Source organism: Ambystoma mexicanum, chromosome 12 (genome assembly GCF_040938575.1).
Source record: "Ambystoma mexicanum isolate Mex_15411 chromosome 12, UKY_AmexF1_1, whole genome shotgun sequence".
Lineage (NCBI taxonomy): Eukaryota > Metazoa > Chordata > Amphibia > Caudata > Ambystomatidae > Ambystoma > Ambystoma mexicanum.
This window is the reverse complement of record NC_090936.1, coordinates 60,971,679-60,998,096: the sequence shown is the minus strand read 5'-3', so window position 1 is coordinate 60,998,096 and position 26,418 is coordinate 60,971,679. Positions and strand designations below refer to the sequence as shown.

Below are 26,418 nucleotides of genomic sequence, written 5' to 3'. Positions count from 1 at the left end.
CATTTGAATCCTTCCACCCATCACTTTTGTGGTCAGAGCCTGTTAACAGACCAGATCATTTATCATATGCCTCACACGCCACTAAAATCCACAAACGACAGCCACAGGGCCTCAGAAACCACTTTTCTACACTTTACGCCATCACCAGCCCCCATACGTCACACTTACAGTTGGCACACTATACTCAACCCCCTCGATTTTACGAGTCACTTGACACTGTGCGTTGAAGTGGTATTTCAGATGCAGGACCTAAAATTTAGATTAAATTACATTGCACGAAGCACCAGCCTTCACATAGAGCCATACCCCCATTGCATCCTCCATTGACCCCCCCCACCCCCTCTTGTGGACACTATGTCACAATTACATCACGCAATAACCAATGACTAGTTTGTAAAGTCTTAACAAGGTCATGATTTTATTTTGAAGCAACAAAAATGGTACAGCCTCTGCCATATATGTAGCCTACATTGCCCCTGAAAGAAGTCGCCGTCACTTGGATTTGGCTCAAGCCCGCCCATTCATTAACCACTAGCAGCCGAAGCCTCAAAAAAACAACACTGGCTAGGACCGCCCCAACACTCCACCTGCAACAGAAAAAGATAATTATAAACAAAATACTACACAATCAAATATACATATGGACAATGTATTCACAATTATTAACACCAACTGCACTCTTATTGGTAATGCAAACACCTCACCAAGACTGAACTACCTCCCATTAAAAAATGCACCATTTTAACCTGCACATATCATCCATTTCTTTTCTAATTCTCCAACTTATGGTAACAGTAGGTGGGTATCAAAAGGCTGGGGGGGGCTGCTAGAAAAGAGACTGACCCGCAGCAGCCCCACGCCTTATATGGGTCCCCCAGATGCCTACCACCGGAAGTCAGGCCCTGGGGCTGCCTCTTAGTAGAGAGTGACCACCCCTGGAAGGGGGCAGCCAGCCTGCTATGTAAGCTGTCCCTCTAGCGTCCCATGGGGGCAGGTCAGCCTCTTACAAGGTCCGCCTCTTAGCAGGTACATCCCCCATTGACCGACCAACCCCCCCCTCCCCCCTTCCCCCTTTGCAGACACAGTATGTCATAATTACATCACAAAATAACCACAAACAACTTTGTAAAGTCTTTGGAAAACAAGGTCAGTTTTATTTTGGAGCAACTGAAAAGTGGGACAGTCCCAGCCATATACAAAAAAATTACAAACATAGTTTACATACATAGTTTGCCCACAGGCCTAAGCAGACACACTTCTGCTTGGACTGCCAGTCAGTACAAATTTCCAGGCCAACTCAAAATTGATCCTGTAACCTAAGCGCCCCCAAGGGGAGTCAGTGCCCATCACTTGGATTTGGCTCAAGTCCAGCCATTCCCAAACCACTGTCCAAGCCGTAACATCGAAAAATCATCACTGCCGAGAACCGCCACAACACTCCATGCTTTGGGGGTGACTTCCCCACACAACTAGGACACTCACCAAAACTACAAACTGCAGCCATTCCTTCTCAATGCCACTTGGATTGCCGTCAAGAAGAAATCCATTCCCTTGTCATATAGGTGACCACCATCTGCAGCAAAATGCAAAGGTAGACATTTTAAACAGCAACGTCCCACAAAGCCAAGACCTTCAAGATTTGAAAATTTTGCAACACTCCTAAAATACCTCCTGGACATCCCCATGCCCTCCTAGGAAAGGGCGCCATGCCAACATTGCCTTGGCCAATCTCAAGACCACAAAATGTCTGCCAGGTAGCTCCTGAGCTGCCATGTACAGGGCCACCTGCACCTGGGACAACAAGCACCCCAAAACCAACATGGAAAGGTCATTCCCACCAAAATAGATCATGTGGTGCCGGTCTCTGGTACAGTTGCCAGTGTATGGTGGGTAACAAGGAGTGCCCATCATGCCTGGGGTACCAAGCCATACCACCTTTGTCCACCTAAATCCTAGGTTAGGGCCGACCTTCCATTGCAGAGCCGCCTTCTCTGCCGTGTTATAAATGAACGACCGATCATCCATTGTAATAAATATGTGTGTCATAAAACATACATACTACATTCCTACCTCCCCCACCTTTCATATTGTGTGGCACCCCCGAGCCAAGGGAGGGTACCTGTTATTAGGGGGACCCTGTCAATTACCCCTGGTGTGGGGCCCGTCTGGGGTTGTACATTAAGCCTTTAGCGGCCTGATTACCATCTCCCCACCTTCATGATAGTCAGGGCCAACATGCCCTGTAGTAATGCTGTGGTGCCCACCCCAATCCTCAAACTGGGGAGACCAACCCTTGGCATGGATACCCAGTGCCCCCAAGAAAACATTCCCAGAGGCATCCACATGCACTAGAGGAGGGCCACATTCCTTGGTCCCGTTTGTAACCAAGAGCTTGAGGAGATGTACCAGGCAGCTATCCTTGAGTGGGTACCGATGCATCTATACTTGTGCCCTTATCCAACTAGTCAGTTTTCCATTTCCTCAACCTAATCAGGACTTCCTCATCCGTGCCCTTGTTGAACAATAAATCACCTAAGGCAATGGTGAAAGGGGGGGGAGGGGATGGAGAAGCGATAGTACAAGAGGGAAAGACGAGAACCTCCGTTTCAGAGTGATTGGGATGCAGAAAATGAAAAGATATCCAGTTTGGGACAGCTAAAAGACAGTAATGCATGACAGAATCAAAGGAAGAGAAAGGGAACCATCTGGGTGTCATCGGCGTAAAGGTGGAAGGAAGATATAAGAGCTAAGAGGAACAGTGTAGAGAGAATAAAGGAGATTGTCAAGTACTAAGCCTTGGGAAACACCATAAACAGTAAGCGGAGAAGTGTGTCCAGGCCAAGTGACAAAATAAGTCAGTTGCGGAAGATAGGAGCTGAAACATTTGAGAGCACACCCCAAAGTGGAAAGAAAGAAGGGAGGGAGTGGTCCACTGTATTAAATGCTGCAGATGGATTGAGAATAAAAATAAAAGATTACATTGACGATCCGCAAGTAGAGAATTAGAAACATGAAGTGCTGTTTCGGTAGAGTGAGACAGGCTACAACCAGACTGCAAGGGGGCAGAAGAGAATGAAGACTGAGCTAACGAGTTACCTGGCTATAAGCAGCACATTCAAGATTTTCAGAGAAAAGGTAGAAGGGAAGGTTAGCTCGGTAAGACATTTCAAGACTGTATTCTCAAAATGTTTGTTGCTCAGACTAGATGAGTGGCCTCAAGGTGACAATATCTCCAAGCCCTCCCAAGCAGGTCTGAGGGGAGGATTCATACAGAGGACCACTGCTTCACACTGATCACCATCATGGAGAAATATGGTAATGTGATGATGGGGGCGGGGGGGTCTTATTTGTAGCTTTTTAAAAAAAAACATTTTGTTTCATAGAAACATTGTGTGGCGTAATTTACATTTAATTGAGGTCCCTAATGCTTTATTACATCTTATACTGTGAGATGCAGACATCTCAGGCTCTGTTCAAGAGGATTTTTCTTTTTCACCAACAATGATTCCTACAAGCAGGGATGTGAGTTGGGCAAAAGTATTGCGTTCTGACTGACTGGTACTTTTGTTAGGAATGTTTTCCCACCCTCTGATGGGTACATTTTATTTTGAACCACAGCAGGTCACCAACAGGACAACCTATACAGGTAAGTCTATTTTAGGGAACTATAGTTTTAAATGATTTATGTTAAGGAATTATTGATATTTTATTTCTGTAGCACTCGTACACAAGTGTTTCAGAGCGCGGGAAGGGAACAGGGGAGAACAAAACAGAAATCTTACTAGGCCCAGTTACATTGACAACGCAAAAGTGCATGGAAGGGGGAGAAGTGGAAAGTGCAAAGCAGAGGAGAAACAGATAAATAACAATAAATAAAAAAGGCAACAAACAGTGGTTCTGCAGCCAGCAATTTGCAAGTGCTAGGTTTAAGGCAGTAGACAGGGAAGGTCTGATAAGTGCAGGAAGTAAAGGGGGGGGCTGTATGGGTACAGATACACACCCCAGTGCAAGGGGTGGCCCGGAGGCAGTGTGGTGGGGTGGCAGGGTGAGCAGGTACCTGGGCCTGCAGGACAGAGGGTAGCCAGGTGCACAGTGCCAAGAGAGAACAGATCAGCAGGGGAGAGGGGGAGCAAAGGCAGAAGAAAAGAGGAAGGTCTTGAGGTGCTTCTGGAACCAGAGATGGTTCTTCAGTTTCAGAGGGGCAGGGAGGCGTTCCAGAGGGAGGCCATAGCCGAAGACAGATATACCCCCAGCTCATTTCTTTGAAAAACAACTGACCCTGAGGGAGTTGGAGGTAGAGGAACGAAAAGCTTGAGAGGGAAGGTATTTGCGGAGGGATAGCTGAAGGTATTTTCAACCCAGGCCCCAGAAAGCCTTGTGAACAATGCAGAGGATTTTGAATCATTGCATCCACTGGGAGCCAATGGAGAGATTTCAGAGCTGGAGAAATACGATCCCAGGGCTTAAGGCCAAGGACAAGTCTTGCAGTCCTGTTCTGGATTAGTTGCAGAGGGCGGAGAGTAGAGGCAGGTAGATTTAGAAAGAGGCTAACCTACAGAGAACCAGAGCTTGGGATACCATGAGCTTCTGGGGGAAGGAGAGGAAACGCAGTGTACCTCTGAGGAGGTGCAGTAGGAAATTTGACTTTTTAGACACCTCAGATGTGGGTGGAGAAGGAAAGGGTGGAGTCAAAAATGACCCTGAGGTTCTTTGCTTCGCAGGTGGGGGTAGGAGGAGGGCCAAGGGAGGCCGGCTAGAGAGTGAGGGGTAAGGATGGTGAAGGTGTGCCAATGGGGAGGATATCCGTCTTGCTGTCATTCAGACAAAGATCATTGGTGTGCCACCAATCTTGAATGGCAGTTAGGCAATCAGAGATGAGAGAGGGAGAGGAGGTGGCAGAGAGCAGCCTGAAAATGAGTTGTCATCAGCGTAGCACTGGAAGTTTGAGCAGAAAGTGGCAATGCAGTGGGCGAGAGTTGCAAGGTATTGGTTGAAAAGCCAGGGCGAGAGGTTAGACCCCCTGGGGAACACCACAGGTGGAGAGGAAGATAGATGAAGGGAAGGACCCAAGTTGGACCTGGGAGGGTCGATCGGAGAGGAAAGAAGTCAGCCAGGCCAGAGCCTGATCGGTGATACCCACGTTTTCACAGAGACGGTTGAGCAGGATGGTATGGTTGACCATGTCGAAGGCAGTAGAGATCAAGGAGGATGAGGACAGAGGGAATGTAAGAGTCAAGGTTGGAGAACAGATCTTCACGGGTGTTCAGGAGAGCTGTTTCAGTGCTTCTGGCAGCTCTGAAGCCAGACTGGTGGTCATGGAGACAGCCAACAGAATTGGAATGAAGGTTAAGCTGAGAGATGGACAACTTTTCCAGGAGTTGGCCCAGAAAGGGAGTAATAGAAATTTAGCAGTAGTTAGCTGGACAAGAAGGATCAGCTGTGGGTTTCTTCAGAAGAGGATGCACAAAGGAGTGCTTCAGAGGGGAGGGGAAGGATCCAGAGGCAAAAGTGGTTGCAAAAATGAGCAAGGGCCAGAGCGAGGGTGTCAATGTGGTCTTCGATGGTTTTAGAGGAACAGGGATGAACCTGTTTTGACGAGGCTTGCATAGATTGGATTTGTCTAGCGACCTTGCCAGGGGAGAAAAGAGGAAAGGACAAGAACAATGGTGGCGGGGTGGCTAAAGGAGGGTCAGCAAGCAGATGGAGAGGGGAGAGGAGTGGTGTGGGTGGAGAGGGTGGACAAGATGTCCTGTTTTTTTTTTTAATGAAGTGAGAGGCAACGGCATTGCGAAGAGCCTGGGAGGCAACAGGAGGGGTAGAGACTGCAGCAGTGTTGGCCAGCTCCTTGCAGATTGTAAAGAGTTGGGCCGAGTTGTTAGATGCCGCAGACACGAGCTAGATTGTGGACTCTTCTTGGTGAGGACAGAGAGTCGTTATTGCCTTTGTAGCAGGCAACAGGCCAGTTTGTCAGAGGATGAACAGGAAGTCCTCCATTTCCTATCAACCGCCCTACACTTACATTTAAGGGTAGCTAGTTCAGAGTCATAACAGGAATTGAACTTGGCTTTGGACTTCAAACGGATCCTCATGACAGGGGCAAGAGCATCAAGAGGATCAGAAATTGAAGAGTAGAGCAGAGACAGGGCTGTGTCAGGATGCGAGACAGCCAAAGGTGGAAGGGGGGGGGGAGTGGCAGCAAAAGCCTCAACTGACACACGCTTCATGGGCCGGATGTCCGAGAAGGTAGGTGGCAGTGTTGGGGTAGACTTGGCTTGGCGGTAAGAGAGGGAGAGAGGAGACTGAGTAATTGCTCCAGGAGAGAGGAGTGGTCAGGGGGGGGGGTGAGAAGAGATCAAGACATCCAGTGTGTGCCTTGCAGTGCGATTCTGGCAAGAGACGAGGATGGACAGGGAGTGTGAGTTGCAGAGGTAACAGGAGTACAGAGGAGGAGCAAGGAGAGCCTAAATGTATATTTAAGTCACCGAGGAGGAGTTGAGTGGTAGAGGCCAGGAGGGGGGAGGAGAGGTTTGCCCACTCACAGAGAAATGAGGCAATTTGACCAGGAGGCCGGTAGATGGTAACCACAGTAAGAGAATGGGTAGGCGAGAGAGAGAGAAAGCCTACAGACAAGGCATTCAAAAGAGGAGCAGGTCTGAGTGGGAATGATAGAGGCAGGAATCCACTCAGGAAAGATCAGGGCTAACCCCCCCACCAGACGGGGAGGATCTTATAGCCATCAGGGAGGAGAGTGTCAAAGCTTGTGACAGAGCTGGCCATGAACCATGTCTCAATAAGACCAAGGACATCAAGGTCTAGTTCTTCAAGGAGGTGCCAGATGTCAGAGGAGTATGACAGCAAAGCGAGAGTGACAATATGAAGACGGTTGCCAGCCTTAAAGACCTTCTGGGGAGGGGTACAGATCAGAGGTACGCCCTGCGGAGGAGAAAGAGCCCTAAGAGGGGCAGAGGAGGAGAGAGAGGGCAAGGTAGCCAAGGGGAGAGAGGAGGGGACATCAGGAGATGAGAGGAAATTGATGAGGCCAGGGAAACGCCTATCAAAGAGGAGGAGGAGATTGGCCTGAGGGCCTTGGACCATGACAGTGCCATTTAGATAAACATTCATGATGACTTTAGAGGAGTCAAAAGCCATGAGAACTTCCCAGCATGTGCCACCTTTAATGGGAGAGGAGGAGATAGGGCAGTGCACAGAGACCATAAGGAGCCTATAGATCTGGCGAAGGAATGACAAACGATATCGGTGAGGGTCTGTCTGACGGAAGCATTGGAGTAGGTGTCGGCGATAGGAAGACCAGGGTTAGAGGCCAACATATCCTTTTTGAACTTTTTCCTACCAGACTTAGTGAGAAAGGAAGGATAGTCATTGGAGAAGAGAAGCAAATCGCCATTGCGGTGGAAGCAAGGAGAGGATGGAGATATTGAGGGGGCTAAGGCAGGTAGGCGAGGGACAAAAGAGTGGTGAGGTCACGGCGCTGGCAAGTTACAGAGAAGAAACCGTATACAAGCAAAATACAGAGAATTTCGCAATGGGCAGCAAGATTTCACTTTTTAGCACAAAGCAAAAACACCAAGATTAGACTATGTTCATGGAAAGGGCAAACACTTGTAGGTGGTTTAAAAAAAAAATGTAGACATGAGGAGCCAGTGTCTTATTTGTGTCTACCCTTCTCAAAGGGTAGTGCTAGGGTCAATCATTTTAAGAGGACAGTTCAAAGGACATAATTAAGGACTAAATAGCCTTTTCAAATTAAATTTCACGTGTGGGGCATATGACAAAGGTCTGCTTCAGGTTTCCTTTATGGCAATGAAATCTGGGGTGGTTCCAACTCATTGGCTGAGGGGGCTGCAAAAACATTTCCTGTGCCAAATTGCAGCTTTCCCTCCAGGTAGACCTGGTAGTGCCTTATGAGCTGAATTGGGGGTGTTCAGTTTGAAGACTTCGTCCAAGGTATGATTTTTAGCTTATTTTTTTAAAAGCACGTCTGACATTTTCTACTCAAACTGAAGTTCACTGTAATCATGATTGCTGCCTCCCCTGGTAAAGAAAAATACTTGTAGGGGGGTGGGGGGGAGGTGTCAAGCACTGTCCATTTGGAGAAGGGATGAGATAACATTAACTCACCTCGAGGGGAGAAGGATAGCTCAGGGGCAACACGTTTGTCTCGGAAGCAAGACAAGCACAACACAGGTGTGAATCCCAAGCCCACAAACCTCTTGTTGGTATAATATGCCTTAAAATAAAGCAACAGCTTGTCTAGTGGGGACGAGGGGTAGATGTCAAAAACATACATAAGCAGCCATCCTTGCCTTTATATGTAGGCTTGCATACAAACATAAGACAAGGAGAAACATGTGCACCATTGAACATTAGATGGTGTTGGACCCGCCTAAGGACAGGACTGATAAACATGCACACAGAACAAGGAAGCATTCAAAAAGCACAATCATTGCAAAGATGTATGCCAGAGCCCACAGGGACAATAATTCTTTAACTGCACTGCTAAAGCGCCATTACTGAGGACCAGGCTGTTAACAGATCACATCATTTAGCATAGGGGGACACACACACACCCTCCCCCCCCCACCCCGACACTAGCCACTCACGATCACACAGGGCCTCAGACCCCACTTTTTCACACCCCAAGTCGTCACGTAGATCACGCTTACAGTTGCCACGCATTACTTGCCCCCCCCCCGTCCACGCTCGATTTCACGACACACACAGGCACGCCACACCGCGTGCGTTGCTGGAGCGGTTTTTCACACGCTGCAACAACAGGAAGCGCGACCTTAAACGGGGGAAACGTAGATGAAATGACACAGTGCACGAATCCCCGGCGTTCACGTCCATCCACGCAAGTGCCACAGTTCCCGGCACGCCCCGCATTCACACTTCTTCTTCTGGCAGCCCTTGCACAGCTCACCTGGTTGCGCGCTCGCGCGCTCCCTCGCCTCGCAGCCGACATCGCGCACATGCGTTCCGCGCTCTGCTCTTATAAACGCGGGGACCGAGAGGTCAATGGCCAATTAGAGCGGCTCACGCTGCGCAGGCACACGCCCAAGCTGCCGGCCAATCGGAAAGTGGCCCAGCTCCCCAATGAGCGTGCAACACAAGATTCCATGGTGGATGGTCCGCTCGCTGGAGAACACCATCGGAAGGCTAGGAAGTTGTCTGACGAGTGTTCTGGTTGGGACAAGGACAGGAGTGGAAGATCCCCGGTCGGGAGACTGGCGCTTCCTGTGCATGTGATTGTCTCGTGTCTTGGTGATTTCTACCGGTCTTCATGTGGACGGACTCAGGCAGGGCGGAGCAGCTACTAAGAGGAGAGAGTTGGGCTTGAGGAGGCTGAGAGGTCTCCTTAGGCGAGAGCAAGGGGAAAGTGTGTCCAGAAGAGGAGGTAAGGATGGGTAAGGGAGATGGGAAGCCTGGTAAGAAAGGAGGGGTGGAGGAAAGGGAGAAGAGGGTAAAGGTGTCATCTGTGAGATCCTCATCTATGGAGGAGGGGAAAGGGGGAAATGGGGGACGGCTTCGCAGCAGGTCTCCTCAGAGGAATAATGAAGGAGGGTTGGTTCAGGACTACTCAGGGTCGGAGTGTCAGGAAAAAAGTGATTTGGAGGAGCTGGGGGCTTTGGGGAGTGGTGTGTTGGAGGCAGAGAAGATGCAACATGATAGTGTGTGGAAGGTGGTATTGAAACCTGATAGTCGCGAAAAGACATTTTTGGGGGTAAATCCATTGGAAATTGCTAGATGGATAGAGGCAGCTGTGGGGGATGTTACTCGGGTGCTAGTAGTGGCTGGGGGTCGGTTGCTAGTGGAGGGAACGAATGCTGATAGCAAAGCTAAGATTCTGGAAGTGCGTTGTTTGGGTAGACATTCGGTACATGCGATTGATCAAAGTGGTGTGTCGTGTAAGGGGGTGTTGTATGGAGTGCCGGTGACTGTAAGTATGTCTGAGATAGAAGATAAATTAGTGGATGTTGGGGTGGTGGAAGCATGGAGGTTGGGAAGGAGAGATGCACGTGGAGATGTAATATCTACGACAGTAGCAGTGAGATTTGCGAGGAAGGAGTGTCCGGAAATGGTGGAGTTGGGTTATCAGAGGTTCCGTGTGAAAGCTTATGTAGCGATGCCAATAAGGTGTTATAAGTGTCAACAGTTTGGGCATATGGCGAGAGTATGCAGGAATGAAAGACATTGTGGGAGGTGTGGAAGGGATCATGACATTAAGGAATGCAAGGTGGAGACTCCGATGAAGTGTGTGAATTGTGGGGGAGGGCATTCTACTGCGTTTAGGGGGTGTGAGAGTCACAGGGTTGCGAGAGAGGTGGTGCAGGTTAGGGCGGCGGAAGGTTTGTCATATGCGGAGGCTGTAGCAAAGGTGAAACCGGCACGGGTAGCAAGTGAGGTGAGTGCGAAAGAGTTGGTAGTGGAAGAGGGTGTGGGAAGGAAGAAAGTGATGGGTGAGGTGAAAGGCAAAGAAATGGTGATTGTTTCAAAAACTGAGTTTATGTGTTTCATAGTGAGTGTGCTGGAGTTGGTTCAAAGGAATGCTTCTATTAGTGTGTCGGATCTTACGAAAGGAGTGGTGGAAGCGGGGAGGAGGTATTTGAGTGTTGTGGATGTGGTGGAAGAGGATGTATTTAAGATGGTTGCTAAAATGCGGAAGCAGAGTGGGATCCCGGCATGAGGATTTTGCAGTGGAACGCGAGAAGTTTGTTGAGAAATGGACAGGAGTTAAAAGCGGTGTTGTGCAGGGAATTGAATGTTGACGTGGTTTGTATTCAGGAGACGTGGTTGAGGGGTGATCTGAGGTTTGTGATACCGGGTTTTGAGTTGTTTCGTAAGGATAGGTTGGAAGGGAGAGGGGGGGGTGTGGCTCTAGCGGTTCGAAAGGGGATTGTGGTGGATGGAAAAGTAGAGGCGATTGGGGCGGGGATACGGGTAGGAGGATCGGAAATATTGGTGCTGAATTATTATAATCCGTGTGAGGTGGTGGAAGTGGGTGTGCTGTCTGAAGTGATAAGGAGACATGTGGGACCTTGTGTTTTGTGTGGCGATTTTAACAGTGCCAACACGTTGTGGGGTAGCGATCGGACAGATACAAATGGGGAAATGTTGGAGGATATGGCGGATGAATTGAGACTGGTTTTGCTGAATGATGGTTCAGGTACGCGGTTGGATGTGAGGACTGGGAAGCTGTCGTGCTTGGATTTGACCTGGGTGTCTGCTGCTATAGCGGGGGAATGTGATTGGGAGGTGCGTGTGGAAGGGGACATGGGGAGTGATCATTCTGGTATCTTGGTGACTGTAAGGGGTGAGATAGGGATCAGGCCACGGATGACTGGGAGAAAGTTGAATTTTAAAAAGGCTGATTGGGAGATGTATAAAAGAGTGTGCCAGGAAGTGATTGTTTCTCGAGGTAGAGGTGAGGGGGTGGATGAATGGAATGAATATTTGGTGCAGGGAATGAGAGCAGCATCTGAGGCGGCAGTTCCAGAGATTGAGAAGGGGAAGAGTGGGAAGATTGAGGTACCTTGGTGGACGGTTGAATGTTCGAGAGCTGTGGCGGAACGTAAGAAGGCTAGGACCAGGGCGGTAAGGTCAGGAATGATAGCAGATTTGGTGACATATAAAAAGGCTAAAGCTAAGGCGCAGAGAGTAATTCGGGAACGGAAACGTGGTTATTGGAGGGGTTATTGTGGGTCCTTGGGGAATGATTCTGGTGTGGGTGAGGTATGGAAACAGTTCAAGCGAATGTCTGGATTAACGAGATCACAGGGTGGAATGACAGTGTTGTTGAAAGGAGAAGAGGTGATTAGTGAGGATGGGGAAAAGGCAAATTTGATGGGGGAGTATTTTGCGGAGGTGCACAGTTCGGGGAATTTTCCAGAAGCGGTGAGGTTACGAATGGGTATGGTAGAGGAGGAGATGCGGGAGGTGTTGGCAAATGTTGGGCCTTGGGAAGAGCAATATGAGGTCCTGTTTTCGATGTTGGAGTTGGATGGTGCGATCCGGAAGGGGAAGTGGTCAAGTCCAGGGGTGGATGGTGTTATGTATGTATTTTTGGAGAAGTTGCCGGTAGAATGTAAGTTGGAGGTATTAGCTCTGATCAGTGAGATTTGGAAGAGTGGTGTTTTGCCGAAGATGTGGAAAAGAGCGATTGTGGTGGCGATTTTGAAGGGTGGAAAGGTTCCAACGGAGTGTAAGTCATATAGGTCGATTGCATTGACTGTTGTGATGTGTAAAGTTATGGAACGGATGGTGGTTGAGCGATTGAGGTTTTATTTGGAGTCGAATGGGTGTTTGAGTGATTTTCAGAGTGGGTTCAGGAAGAATCGGTCGGTGGCTGATCCATTAGTGAGATTAGTGACTGGGGTGGAGGAGGCAATATGTGATGGAGAGTTGGTGGGAGCGTTCATTTTGGATTTGGAAAAGGCTTATGATATGGTGTGGAAGAGTGGGTTGTTGGTAAGATTGTTGGAGGTGGGTGTGAAGGGGAGGATGTTTCGGTGGATAAGGGCTTTTTTGGCGGATAGGACCTTTCAGGTGAGAGTGAGGGGGGTGCTGTCTGAAGTTTGGAAGATGGAAAATGGGACACCGCAGGGAAGTGTGATTAGTGCAATGCTGTTTAATGTAATGGTGGATGGACTGATTCGGGCTATGATGGGATTCGGGTGTCAGATAGATTTCTTTGCGGATGATGGTGTAGTATGGGTAAGAGGGCGGAGTTTGTTGATGGTGCAGAGTCGGTTGCAAGCTGTGATAGTACGCATGGAGGAGTGGTGTGGGAAATGGGGCTTTTCAGTGTCTGTGGAAAAAAGTGTGAGTATGGTGTTTTCGAGGAGAAGAGTGCAGCAGGAGTTGAACTTGGTTTTGAAAGGTGTGAGGGTGAAGAGTGTGAAGGAGTTCCGGTACTTGGGGGTGATTCTGGATAGAAAGTTGAATTGGAACATGCAAGTGGATGGAGTGATGGACAAGTGTAAACGCAGGTTGAATTTGTTGCGGGCGGTGACTGGGAAAGAGTGGGGTGCGCAGCAGAAGTGTTTACGAATGTTATATAAGGGATTGATTTTGAGTGTGCTAGATTTCGGATGTCAGGTGGCAGTGGGTTTTACAAAGAGTCAGAAGTTGCGGTTGGATAGGATGCAGGCGAGAGCGTTGAGAGTGTGTTCGGGTGTGATGAGATCCTCTCCAATGAATGCGGTTCAGGTACTTGTGGGGGAGATGCCATTGGGATTGAGAAGGGATGTGTTGAATATGAGGTGGTGGATGAAGTGTAGTGCGAAGAGTGTGGCTCATCCGGTACGTGAATGTTTGCGGTATAATTGGAGGTTTGACTATTATGGGGATCGGTGGAGGAGGAAAGGGGGCACTTTGGGGTTTCACATGTGGGAGAAGGGGGTGCAGTGGGGGTGTGGGCGAGTTGATGGTTGTGACAGATATGGATCTAGTGAGGTGTCCGATGTGGATGATGGGGTCTCCTAAGGTGTGCTTGAAGTTGACGAGTGTGGTGTCAAAGAAGCGGGGATTGCGGGGTGAGATCAAAGATTTGGGTCAGGCATATGTGGCAGAGAAAGAAGGGTGCAGGGTGTTCACGGATGGTTCAAAGGATCCGGTATCTGGAAGAGTGGGAATGGCGTATTATTTAGAAAGCACGGGAGAGTATAAAGTGGGGCGTCTGACGGATGATGTGTCAATTTGTACGGCTGAGTTGGTGGCGATTGCAATGGCGATTGAAAGGGTATGCGAGTTAAGGTTTGAGAAAGTAGTGGTATTTTCAGATTCATTGAGTGGGTTGCAGGCGATTGTGGCAGGGGATGGTGATAGGAAGGATGTGATTTTGGATATCAGGAAAAAGATTGATCGGTGTGTGCGTGGGGGGATGGATCTGGAGTTGGCGTGGGTCCCCAGTCATAGCGGCATTCTGGGAAATTAGTTAGTGGATCTGGCGGCGGGTGAGGGTATGAGAAGGGAAGCGGTTGATGTAAGGTTGCCTTTGAGTGTGGATGAGACAAAGGCAGTGATGGTGAGGCGGGTCATGGATGAGTGGCAGGAGAAGTGGGTGAGTGGGGTGAAAGGTAGGTGGATGTTTGGTATTCGTGAGAAAGTGTCAGTAAAGGTGGATTCGGGAAGTTTAGAATGGAGGAGGGGGGAGGAGGTGATGCTGAATCGATTGAGAATAGGGCATGTGGGGCTGAATGAATGTCTGTTTAGAGTGGGGAAGCGAGAGTCGAGGGATTGTGCGGTGTGTGGAGTGCCTGAGACTGTGGAACATTTTCTGTTTAGGTGTGAGAGACATGCTGTAGAGAGAGAATTGATGAGGGTTCGATTGACTGCGCAGGGTGTGGCTGAGTTGAGTGGGAAGGCTTTGTTGGGAGGTGACGGGGTGAGTGGCAGAAGGAGGAGTAGTGTGTTGTTAGATTTTGTGAGGCAGACAGGGCGGTGGGAGGAATTGTGAGTTTTACGTGGGTTGAATGCTGAATGGTGGATAGGTGCACATCATCCAATTGGATGGGGAAGCGCCTGCGTGGGTCCGTCCACGCCTACTCTAATTTAAAGAAAGAAAGATTCCATGGTTTCGAGGCAACGGGGCAAAATTACCCACATAGCAAAATCTACTCCACTGACACCAACTCGGCTACAAAGCACCACACGTTAACGCGGAGCCGCAAAGTGTGAGGATATTGGGCTTTACCACCCCCCCTCCCTTCACATAGCAGGACACATACGGCAATTACCAATGTAAACCATTTCATTTTAAGCAACTGCATTCGTATTCGACAATAATGCCTTCAGCTAGTTCAGGCTTTGGCAGCAACAACACATTGCATTCTGGGTCCTGAGGTCCATTATTCAAATTATAAAGGAAAAACTACAAGCGGCAAACGGATGATAAAGCCTGTCACGTGAGACTTGGTATCACAGGTGGCAACTTTGGATTGTCATCCTGTTGCTGCCAGAAATTGCACCAACTATGCCCTGCTTATAAGCAAGCAGCCAAGTAAAGCAGGATTCAAAAGGAATTGGCAAAAACGCCATAAAATGTACTGCCAGCGCTGAGCATGTAGCACCCAGCAAGAGCCACTCAACCCACTGTGCTACCTTTTCCACTTAAGGTGTTGGCACTCAACTTTCAAATAATTCAACATTACACGTGGCTCCTAAAACACTGCTAAAATCACTGCATTACCAACTCCAGGGTCATGGACAGGGCTTAAAAGGCCATGGCAGTGACAACATTGACGCTGCACAGTCCCATTGAGAACGTATGGGCAGAGGCATTAAGTTTGGGAGGGGGTGGGGTGAAGACAGCCTGCGATAATCACACACATTTCACCTATATTCAAGATCAACTGAACATTATGGATTTGATGGCGATAGGGGTCATCAAGTTCGGGTATCCTGATCGCCTGTCTACAGATTCCGACTCGCTGTGGGGCAATAGAGCAATGCCCAAACCACACACAACAAATGCTAGTATGGCCCAGTGTTATTGGTCAAAGTGGGCCACTTTTTTGCCCATGTGGCTACTTTGACGAGCCATTTCTCTACGCTGCTCCTAGTTTTACCCAGTGTTACTGAATACATAATCTTCAAAATGCACGCTTTGAAGATGTCTTACAATCTGTTGGCTAGCATACAAACAGTATGGAATTCATTAGCATATGAGCAAGTTGCTCAGAACTGAGTGATAGAGCAAAAGGATTGATATGGGGTGGGGGAAGAAAAAAAAAAGAGGATGTCAACAACAATCTGATTATTCAACAGGAAACAGGGAAATATCAATACAGTTGTAAATAGGACTAATAATATACCAGTTATATAAGTTAAGTAGTTGTGTTGTTTAAATATTTAACAAAAAGATGCCATCTTCCATGATGTCTGAGTGACAGTGCAGGTGAATTGGGCATACTTTCCTCCATTCTATAAACATCACATATATTGTCCCACCAACCTTTTAAAAATATTTTGATGGAATCCTTCCAATTTGATGTAATTAAGCATATTGCCAGAAGTATAAACAAGTCAACTATAACCAGCAATGACATCATCTTGCCCTCATTAAGGGCTACACTCCCCAGTAGGATATTGGTTAAATTCAGGGTAATACATTAGTCATGCAGGTACGTGAATGTCAGGTTAAGGTAAATGCATACTCTAGCAAAGCCACGCCTCATGACGCGGGGAGCTACACTAGTCATACAGATACACAACATGAGCATGTGGGTAACAGTGCATAGCAGCACGAAAGATAACAGCACATTGTAGGTGAACCACAGGCCATAGTGGTGGTTGGCAGGCGCTACAGCATTACAGCGCTGAAAGAGCATACATGGTGCGGGAGAGCAGATGCAAAGGACAGCGAGGGTTCCCTAGAGGAAACAGTAGGAAGTGCATGTAGCAGCAAAAGCTAACAGGATGGTCCATCTGGGTAGGGCAGCGGTCTACCGCGTATCTGTAAATGTCCATAATAGTGTCTGCTAGGTGTGACCAACGTTCGAGGTAAGGCGAGGGCTGAGAGGAGCCCATGAACCTCCCACAAAATATAAGAAACCCATAAAACTGGAGTCCACCCCCTAGAGATGAGTTGGTTGGTTGATTTTTTTCGAGAGACCAATAAAACAACATCGCCTCTACTTACACATTCAAACAAGAATCTGTGGAACATGCAAGAGTCCTTTGCTATATCTCAGCCAGATTCTTTCCCAGGTCTCCACAATGAAGAACCGGACAAACACCAGTCATATATGATCCACCTTTGCATAGGGCAAGGGTATCTGAGACACCTAACGGTGTCTCACCCGCTAGTCCCCAGGGATCTGTCATCCAGGTGGCTAGGACACAGACATTGCTTTTGGATCTAGTTCTTGGGGGGTGGACCAGTGTGGGAGGATCACCTGGATGAGGGTCTTCAGGGAGTGGTACACCAGATGGTGAGACAATGTATCCCCTTCCCTATAGCACCTTTTCCCCCTCCTACCAAGTAGGATACTTAGGAACTCAAGGCCCCCACCCACCCTTTCCCGACACAAACACTTTCTCACGGAGCGCTCACCGTGAGCAAAAACGGACTAACACCAGAGCCATATACCTGAAATGTCTAAATACAATGGTCAAACAATGTCAAGCAATTACTGATCATTACGCACACATAACCTCCATCACACTTCCCCACACAGATAAAAGGCAGAGCAGGAAAGCACACTGTGAGCAAGGCACAGCACATGAGGAAGCAGCAGTTCCAAGATGGCCGTTTAATACGAGGAGAAAGACGGCAAGACCAGAAAGGGTTGCAAGGAGGGACGTGCCCTTGACCTTTTTAGACCATTACTTTTGTGAACTTTGAAAAATAAGAAACTTTAGACCGGGAACTGAATATTAAAAAACCTGCATTGTGCGTTAAAGGCTTTCCCGCATCAATAACCAAGGCGAGCAGGAGTATTTGCCGCTGTGTACTGTCCTTGGCTCCTACAACAAATCAGCGCCGGTAAAGAGAGCACGGCCTTAGTCAGAGAGACTGATACCAGACCAGCCTGTGTTAGTACCAAGGTTGCAAGCAGCAACATTGTATGAAGAAATTTAAAGAGAACAGTGTGTCAAAAGTATGTAACAAGCAACACACATAAAATTGAAAACCCGAGGAGTGACTTGACTTTGGAGGACAAGAAAGATACCATAGACAGAGTGGGCCGGCTCCACATGGGTGCCCATTCAAAGATCTCTATTACATATTGTGAGAAAACTAAAGGTGTCTCTCACTTGCTAGTCCCCGGGGATATGTCATCCAGGTGGCCAGGACACAGCCATCGCTATTGTATCCAGTTCCTCGGGGGAACCAGTGAGGGAGGATCATCTGGATGGGGGATACTCTGGGAGGTAAGTGGAACACTGACACGTGAGACAACTCAGCATGACCGTTCAAGAGGAGGAGAAAGACCACGCTAATCGAGAGGATGACAAGGAGAGAAGCAACCTTGCCCTTTCCGAACCAGGCTAGTGAAACCTCCATGGAAGGAATCTTAAGACTGTGAACAATAGCCAGCGTGTGTTGCAGCAGATGTCAACGGTACACAGGGCCCTCCTCCACTGATAACTAAGCTGGGGAGAGACACTTGCCATCATGGTACCGGCCTTGACTCCAGAGACAAGAAAATCCAAGCGGTTCACCACATCCTGTGAGTCGCGGGAGAGCCAATAAGAAACCAAAATGTGTTGAACTAAAGTAACAAACAGCTAATTAAAGAAATACAAAGAACCATTAATGCGAGAAGGCAAAATCAGCTACAGAGGAGTCAGGCACCACGTCAAGGCTCACTCAGGAAACTGGGCAATTACCCTATTGTTGAAACTACCATAATCAAAAAGGCCTTGGATAAGGCGATAAAGGGGTCAAAGTGGTCATGCTGGGGTCAGGTAAAATCTTCTTTATAGGCAAAGATCTTTGACCGACAGACGATTGTGAAGCTAAGGGAAATGAAACCTGCATCATAAGATCTGTTCAAGGAATTGTATGATTGACAAAGTTGGCAAAAGTGAACCCGACAGAGGGATGCCGATAAAGAGGGAGCAAAGCCAAAAACAAACAATTAACAGTGTGTTCACAAGAGTGAACCCAGCAGAGGGATGTCCACTGTGAACCGTATAAAAAGACATTAAGATTCGTGAATGTCACAGATGAGATTGTGTTGAAAAGGCTGTAGTGAACCCAACAGAGGAAAGGCAAACATTTGAGAAGGGTCTGAGCTTGGAAGAGGGGTATCCAGGGGTGAGAAGCCATCACCCCACCGACACATGAATGCAACAGAGAAATCTTTTGAATATAAGCCAGGGTAAACCCAACAGAGAGAGGCTGATATTCGAGAGGGGTCTGAGCCCGGAAGAGGGGGACCCAGGGGTGAAGAAATATCACCCCAAGTAAAATCAGGAAGAAACTTTTGTTTATTATTTTAAACCCATCAGGCCCTCCAAAACAAGAAACTTAAACACCAAAGGTCCTGATATTTCTAAGAACGTTTTGGTGGATATGAGCCCAGAAAGTGGGGATCTAGGGGTGGAAGGTCATTACTCAACGTGCCTACAGAAAGGAACTCTTTTGTTTATTATTTGGAACAGATCAAGTCCTTGGAGGCAAGAGACTTTTTGTAGAAAAGAGATTTCACCACCAAAGGACCAGGTAACTGAGAGTGGAACTGTCATCTCATGCTGGGAAAGCTCGAGAGTGTGCTGTGCTCAGAAGTCTCACCTTGTCCTGTGATCAAAACATGGCGAAGGGAGACCCCCGGCTACCACATCCTTACTTTTCATTTATTAACATGTCTTTCTTTCTTGTGAACTTTATCCCACACTCTTTGTTTGCATTTAGCTTAAGGATTGGCAATAGGTTTTTATTTCACAAGACGCCACTAGGACTGCCTATCTTGCTCCCATCTTAGTTTTAGGTTTAGATCAGGCATGTTTTCCAACATACCTATACAGTTTAATAAACACCCTTTAACTGTGATCAGTTGTGACTGTCTTTACTGTTGCCACCATTAATTCCTTACAGTATCCAACTGGTTAGCAACTGTGAGAAGGGAAATTTGAAATTGAAGTTAATGCAAACTGAAATTGGTCCGAGCCTGGCTGAGGAAGACTAATTGTGTAAGAGGAAGGATCTGAGCCTGGCTGAGGGTGGGCCAGGGTGAATCACATAAATTGAATACTTATAGCAGGAAAGGAACTTTGTTTTGTTGCATCAGGCCCTCCAAATCAAGACACTTTGAAGCAAAGAGACTTGGGCACAGAAGGCCATGGAGCTGATAATGGAACTGTAACCTTCTGCTGAAGAAGCCAGAGTGTGTGCTTTGCTCAAGTGAACCGCCTTGTCCCATGCCCAAAACGTGGGGAAGGGAGGCCAACGGCCTGAACATCCTGACATATCATTTTGTGAACACTTCTTTCTTTTTCATGAACACTACTCTACACTATTTGTATTTAGCAGTAAGGATTGACAATAGGCTTTTTTTTTTAGTATAGGCCCTTTTACTTTGACAAAACTCAACTAGAAATGCATTATTATTATTTGATGGTCGTAGCTTGCTCCCATCTGTAGGTTTAGGGTTCAATAGGCGTTTATCACATCATTTTTGAAGTTCAATAAACACCCTTTATTTATTTATTACATTTATATAGCACACCTAACCCTGGGGCATCTGGGCGCTTGTACTTAAGAATATGGTTACAGGTGAGACAAAGGCAGTACTTGGCATCATGAAATTGATTACATCCTGTTACTTTCAAGCTTGCTCATTAGAAAGTGCTTAGTAAGTTGGTTACATCCGATTACAGGTGATAAGAAAACAATCATAGGCATCACGAGATTGGCTACATCCAGTTACTTGCATCTTATCCATGATTTCATACATAACTGCAGCATGGATGTGTGCTTAATGAGATTGGTTGCTACCAGTTACTTTTATCTTAGTCATGATCAGATACATTCTGGCAAATTCATCTTAATTGGGTACATATGAATTGTTTGCCTTCTGGTAAAATCGGGCTGACTCGGGCTTTGAGTTCAGTGGTTTGCTTGCGCCATATGGTGGGGCTGAAGGCGGAAGATAATAGGATTAGTGGTCTTTTTTGAGGTCTTGTTTGAAAGGCCAGGTTTTGAGCTTTTTTGGAATGACCAGAGTGATGGGTCAGTCCTGAGCTCTAAGGGCATGGCATTCCAGTAGTTGGCGGCCATGACCGGGAATCTGGAACCGCCTGCTTTTTGTCTTTTGAATCGTTGGATGGCAAGCTGACCGAGATAAGGTGATCTGGTGGGTCTGGAAGTTAAAGCTTTTGTTATTTGGCTGGAGAGATAGCGAGGTGTGGCGTTGGACCGACATTTGTGGGTCACTGAGAGTATCTTGATTTTGACCCTGTCTCTGACTGATAGCCAGTGGATGTCTCATCTAGTGGCGGTTATGTGAGCAGATTTGGGGATGCTAAGTACAGCTCAAATAGCATGATGTTCTTGGCTGAAGAGCCTGCAAAAATGGCATTACAATAATCAATCCTGGATAGGATCAGGGCTCTTGCCAGTGTGATGCGGTGAGAAGTGGGTTGCGGGCTGTAATGACTTTTGCTGTGTAGGTGGAAGCTGATGTTATGGCAATTACTTCTCACATGAGAGTTAGTACTGAGTCAAGGTAGACCCCCAGGGTTTTCACCACTTTGGATACTGTGATTGTGTTCCCATCGATGATTAAGGACACGTAAGAGGAGGGGAGGTTTTTTAGTATAGCGGGGCTGCCAACGATCAGGATCTCTGTTTTATCGTCATTGAGGCAGAGTTCATTTTGAGCATTCCAGGCTCGGATGGCGAATAGATGGCGTTCAGGGATTTGGAGTCAGTGTCATGGTTGCCTGTGATAGGTATGAGTATCTGGGTATCGTCAGCGTAGTTTGTGTATGTGACACCCAGTTTGTCAAGTCGGTCAAAGAGTGGTTTGGTGAATGCAATGTAGAGAGTGGGGGAGATAGAAAATCCCTGTGGAATCCTGCATGTGACTGGAGATGGGGGTGCCGCCGCTATTTGGGAGAAAACCCATGGAGCGCTTTGACAGGAATGATTAAATCCAGTTTATGGCATTGTTGGAAAAGTGGGCATCGCCGGCCAGGTGACAGCATAGGATGTTATGGTTCACCAAGACAAACGCTGCCAAGAGGTCCAGTAGGAGGAGTATGGCCAGGTTGCCTCTATCTCTATATTGATTCATTTGGGTTTTGGGATCCAACAGGACTGTTTCCGTGCCATGGCCGGCTCTAAAACCTGATTGGCACAGGTAGTAGTTGTGTTTTTCGAGGTAGTTCTGATTTTGTACATTGGCTTGTGTCTAATAAAGAGCACTGTGGTGAAGGGCCTGTAGCTCGTAGGAACATTGGGGTCCAGGGTGGGTTTCTTCAGTAGTGGAAGTTTTTAGGTACTTTTTTGGAGATAAAGGAATTGTTAATTAGTGATGTGTTAAACGGGGCTAAATTCTCGGCGCAGTCTTTGACAAGTGTAGCCGAACATGTGTCGCCTTGACATTTGGAGGCTATGAGGCCTTTTATGGTTTTTATAGTCTATTCTACTCTAATGGGTGAGAATTAAAACCTGGGAAGGGATTTTGTGGAGTTGTGTTCTGTGGTAAGCGGTTGGGGAGTGAGGGGGGGAGCCATTTGTTTTTAGCTTGATCTTCTGTTGTAGTGAGGTGATTTTGTCTAGGAGTGCTCTTTGTATGCTTTCACACCAGGCCTGATCTTTGGTGGTTGTGTCAGGGGCCTGGGAGGGTGATTCTAGTTCTCGCAGCACAGAGAAGAGCTCTTTGGAGCTGGATTTGGCATTGTTTGTGCATGTGTTGTACTTATTGCTCTTTGCTAGGAGGGTGGCTTTCTAGTATTCGGAGGCTATGGAGGCAATATATGTCTTGTTATCATCCAAGCTGGGGTTAGATTTCCATTTAGATGCTGCGATTCTTTTGTTTTTGCACAGGTCTTTTAGCTCTGGTGTAAACCAGTGGTTGTCATGGCCTTGAGGTTTGGCTTTGCAGGAGCCCAGGCGGCCTATTTCATTAATGGCCATTTCCATAGTCTGATTGTAGATGTCAACAAGAGCTGTGGGGTCGGTTGTGGTGTCATTATGGTCCGTGATTGTGGTGAGTAGTGGGAGCATGTTTGCAGGTGTGATGTTGCAGCGGTTGTGTACTAGGGTAGCAGTAGCAACATTGGTGAATGTGCTACAGTGTGAGGGTGTGTTGATGGTAAACAGTATAGTGTTGTGATCTGAACAAGGGCAGGCGTCATTGTTAGAAATGTTAATGGTGCAGTTGTGATCGGCTAGCCAATCTAGGCCTTTGGAGTGAATGGGGTCGGTGGATCGGATGGAGAAACCTAGGGCTTCCATAGTGTTGGCTACGGTGGAGGCTTGATTGTCATTGTTATCACTGAGGCCCAGGTTAAAATCTCCTAGGATGATGACCATGGATGTGGGCTTCAGATTGGATGTTAGTAGTGTAGCTATGTCCTCCTCGAATGAAAAGGTGGGGCCTGGGGGGGTCTGAAAATCAGGTGGAGGAGGATGTAGCAGAGAGTGTTATTTTAGTTTACAGGGATTCCCCTGATGGTAGAGCTTGGTTTGGTATTTCTTTTAGGATTCGGTTTTTCATGGAAACGAAGGCAACTCCGCCTCCCTTGGAGGTGGTTCTGTCCTGGCTAGTGATGGAATAGCCCTCTGGTAGGGCGAGCGCAAGGGATGGGACAGATGCTGGGTGTAGCCATGTTTCTGTTATGGCGATGAAGTCGAGGTCATTGACTGTGATGAGGTCTGAGATATCTAAGGCATGTGCCATGATATATCTGCCGTTTATGAGACCAACTTTGAAGATGGGGGGCTGGTTGGGTCCTATTAGCTGCAGGTGTGGTGGCGTTGATAGCCTTAGATTTGGTGGTATTCTTAGGGAATTGATTGGAAGTAATCCTGTTCCTGAGTGTTTTATTTCTTTGGTCGATGGAGGGTGTGGCGCAGGTGTTCGCGGTAGATGAGGTTATGTTGTGGTGTTGACTGTTTTGGCAGATGGGGGATTGCTGTTTGATGTGCATGGCACCATATCTGAAGACAGGTTAGGTGACAAACTCCCTCGCGGGGTAGGGCTTACGACTCAATAAGAGGGCAGGCTAGATGCAACACCTAAATTCAGGGCGGGCTAGATGCAACACATGAGTTCATGGCAGGCTAGATGCAACACATACATTCCGGGCAAGCTAGAAGCAACGCATGAGTTCATGGCAGGCTAGATGCAACACATACATATGCAACACATACATTCATGGCAAGCTAGATGCAACACATGAGTTCAGGGCAGGCTCGGGCATCGAAGCTGTACCTTTCATTTGCTTGTATTGGGATGTTGTAGTAGAATAGGCTGCGGTGCTGCATTACAAATAGCAGGCAGCCAGCCTGCAGATTATAATTTCAATGCAAGTTCAAGCGTTGTTCTTGATTCTAGACTTTTCATTTCGCTACGGCATCCAATGATGTGGTTAGAGGAAGGAGTTGTGATTGTTCCCAGCTGTTGGCCCGTAGGGGGCGGCAAGAGGCAGAGAGTAGTGCCACACTTTGGCACAAACAGGCACTAACAGGGATCTTGTGTGTGGGTCTTTGGTGGGGGCTGGTGTTTGCCTGCCGGCTCAAGATTGGTCCTTATTAGCAGTTGGGGGACCAATGGGCAGAATAGCCCGTTCCTAACCAGGAAGTCAGGTGGGCACTCCGATGCCTGAAGGAGAGTCTGACATTTTTTTGAGTATTCGCGCTACAGTGCCATGTGTGCACGAGGAGCACCGTGGGCTAAACAGCTGATGTACGGCTTTTGTAAATAGGATGCTGTTGGAGAGGCATCAAGTGGCACAATTTACATGCCTAAATATTTCAAATGATTCCTTCGTTGCGCTTGTGACGGGATGAGTGTGGAGGCCCTAGAAGGTTTACCTGATCTGGTTCTCGCATGAACTCTGGTCACTTGAGTCTATCTTACTGTTCATACCATGCCTTTCTTACACAGGGCAGAGGTTGGAGATGAATGAGATAGAGATGGAAGGAGGTAGTTGGATGGAAAGGAATGCGTTGGGTGAGGGGCAAAAGAGCAGAAAGAAGTGGTTGGAGCAGAGACACAAAGAATGTAGAAGAAAGGTGAATAGAGAGGAAATCATTTCTGGAGGGACAGAAACATTTGAGGAGGAGTTTGCAAGAGACTCAACGAGAAGGAGGCAGATGGACAAAATGAAAAGTGTCAGCAGAGGGACAAAATAGTGCAGAGAGCAAAAGAGAGAGAAAGTAGGTTATTGGAAGAGGAAAATACAGTAAAATAAAGGAAGCTGGTGGCAGTGGACTGAAAGGTCCAGGTTGATAAGTTAGCATTGGCGAATCCCAGAGATCCAAAAAGCTCAAATTGGGGCCCACCAGTTGAGCCAGAGCTCAGGTTAAATCACAGCAGCAGAGCTATCAATGATAGATGCCCTGCAGGGTCGGAAGACTGATAGGGACAAAATGTAACGTTGCAAACAACATGGGGGAGAGAGAGAAAGGGAGAGCGGGAAAGAGAAAGAAAGAAAGAAACAAACAAAGAAAGGGAGAGAAAGAGGAGAATCAAAGAGAGAGAGAGCGACTGTACAGAAACCATAGTCTGAATGGTGGTGGGTTAGCAAGTCAATCAAAGATCACAAATAAGTCTTATCTAGACAAATTAAGAAAGTGAAAGAAAGATATTTATAAGATAAGCCGGAGCCATACTCTACAGTTATTTGAGTGGAAATCACATCCCACCTAAGACATTGATGATGAAATGGTGACCGAGAGTCTACACAGAACCCCAACCAGGCTGGCACAACAGGTAACAGCGGACGGGTGGGGAAACTTACACCAAAGAGAGGCCTACTAATCCCTACTAAGGAATTGCTGCATTCATGAACCTAGAGATGAATCTATGGTGGCCTCTAAGGGCATCCAAATTGACATCTGCCCTGTATGGGGGCGTAGGGAGGCTAAACAACTACAGCCTCACAATCAACCTGGGACAGACCGAGAAGAAATTAACTAAAATCTGAAAGCCAAGCTACCATTGTCCAGTGCTTTCAATAGAAACAAAAGAAGTGCAGGTACAGCTAGCTACAGCTGGACATTCTGCACCAGCAGTTTCGGAACAGTACCTTGGGCACAAGTCCCTTTATTGTTTGCAGCCAATGCCCAGTGAGATTAATTATGTACCAAGGAGCACACACATTGGTAAAGCAGTGTATCTGAGAACCTTTCACACAAATGTCCAGTTTGTTTTTATGCACTGTGTTAAGAAAGTTTAAATATCCATATAAAAGCTTACTTATTTTTTGCATATCAAACTAGCAGATATCATAGCTGTAAACTAAGCTTTAGAAAGGGAGTTTTATTGTTGCTCGCTTTCATTGCCTAATGAGAAATTCGGTAGGTAACTGGAGCTGTGTGACAGTTTTCTGTCACAAATGTTCCTTCACAACTCAAATTACTTAAACATTTACATATTAGAATAGGCACTGCTAATAAGAAAGAAACATCTTTAAAAATGATTTCCCACGATTCCTAAATCAATCCTTCATCTATCAAAGGACACCAATGATAAAAGGTGAAGCCCACTCAGAGAAACAGTGTTCCGCACCTAGTGTGCTGTGAGCACAGTAGCTGCAGGTTTGTCGCTCCTTTTGTTCGGCAGGGTGGGCCCTGAAGGAGACATTATGGGCACTGCTGGTGGTGGAGAGAGGAGGAGGGAGTGGGCGCTGCTTTCCCCAGCTAAGGCTTCAGAAGCGTAGTTCTTTAATTTGCAGTAATGAAATATGAAAACTTTTATTTTTCACCTGTGAGGTTTA

The 26,418-nt window shown here is 47.3% G+C and overlaps 1 long non-coding RNA gene across 1 annotated transcript in view; it reads right to left on the bottom strand.

The window, feature by feature from the left end:
- Positions 1–408: 408 nt before the first annotated feature.
- LOC138512922 (uncharacterized) overlaps positions 409–26,418 on the bottom strand; it is a 306,467-nt gene continuing 280,457 nt past the window's right edge. Inside the window, exons 4-5 of the long non-coding RNA XR_011281616.1 lie at positions 1,483–1,573; positions 409–587 (exon numbers count right to left, since the gene is read on the bottom strand). This is a non-coding gene — a long non-coding RNA (uncharacterized lncRNA). The remainder of the gene's footprint in view (positions 588–1,482; positions 1,574–26,418) is intronic.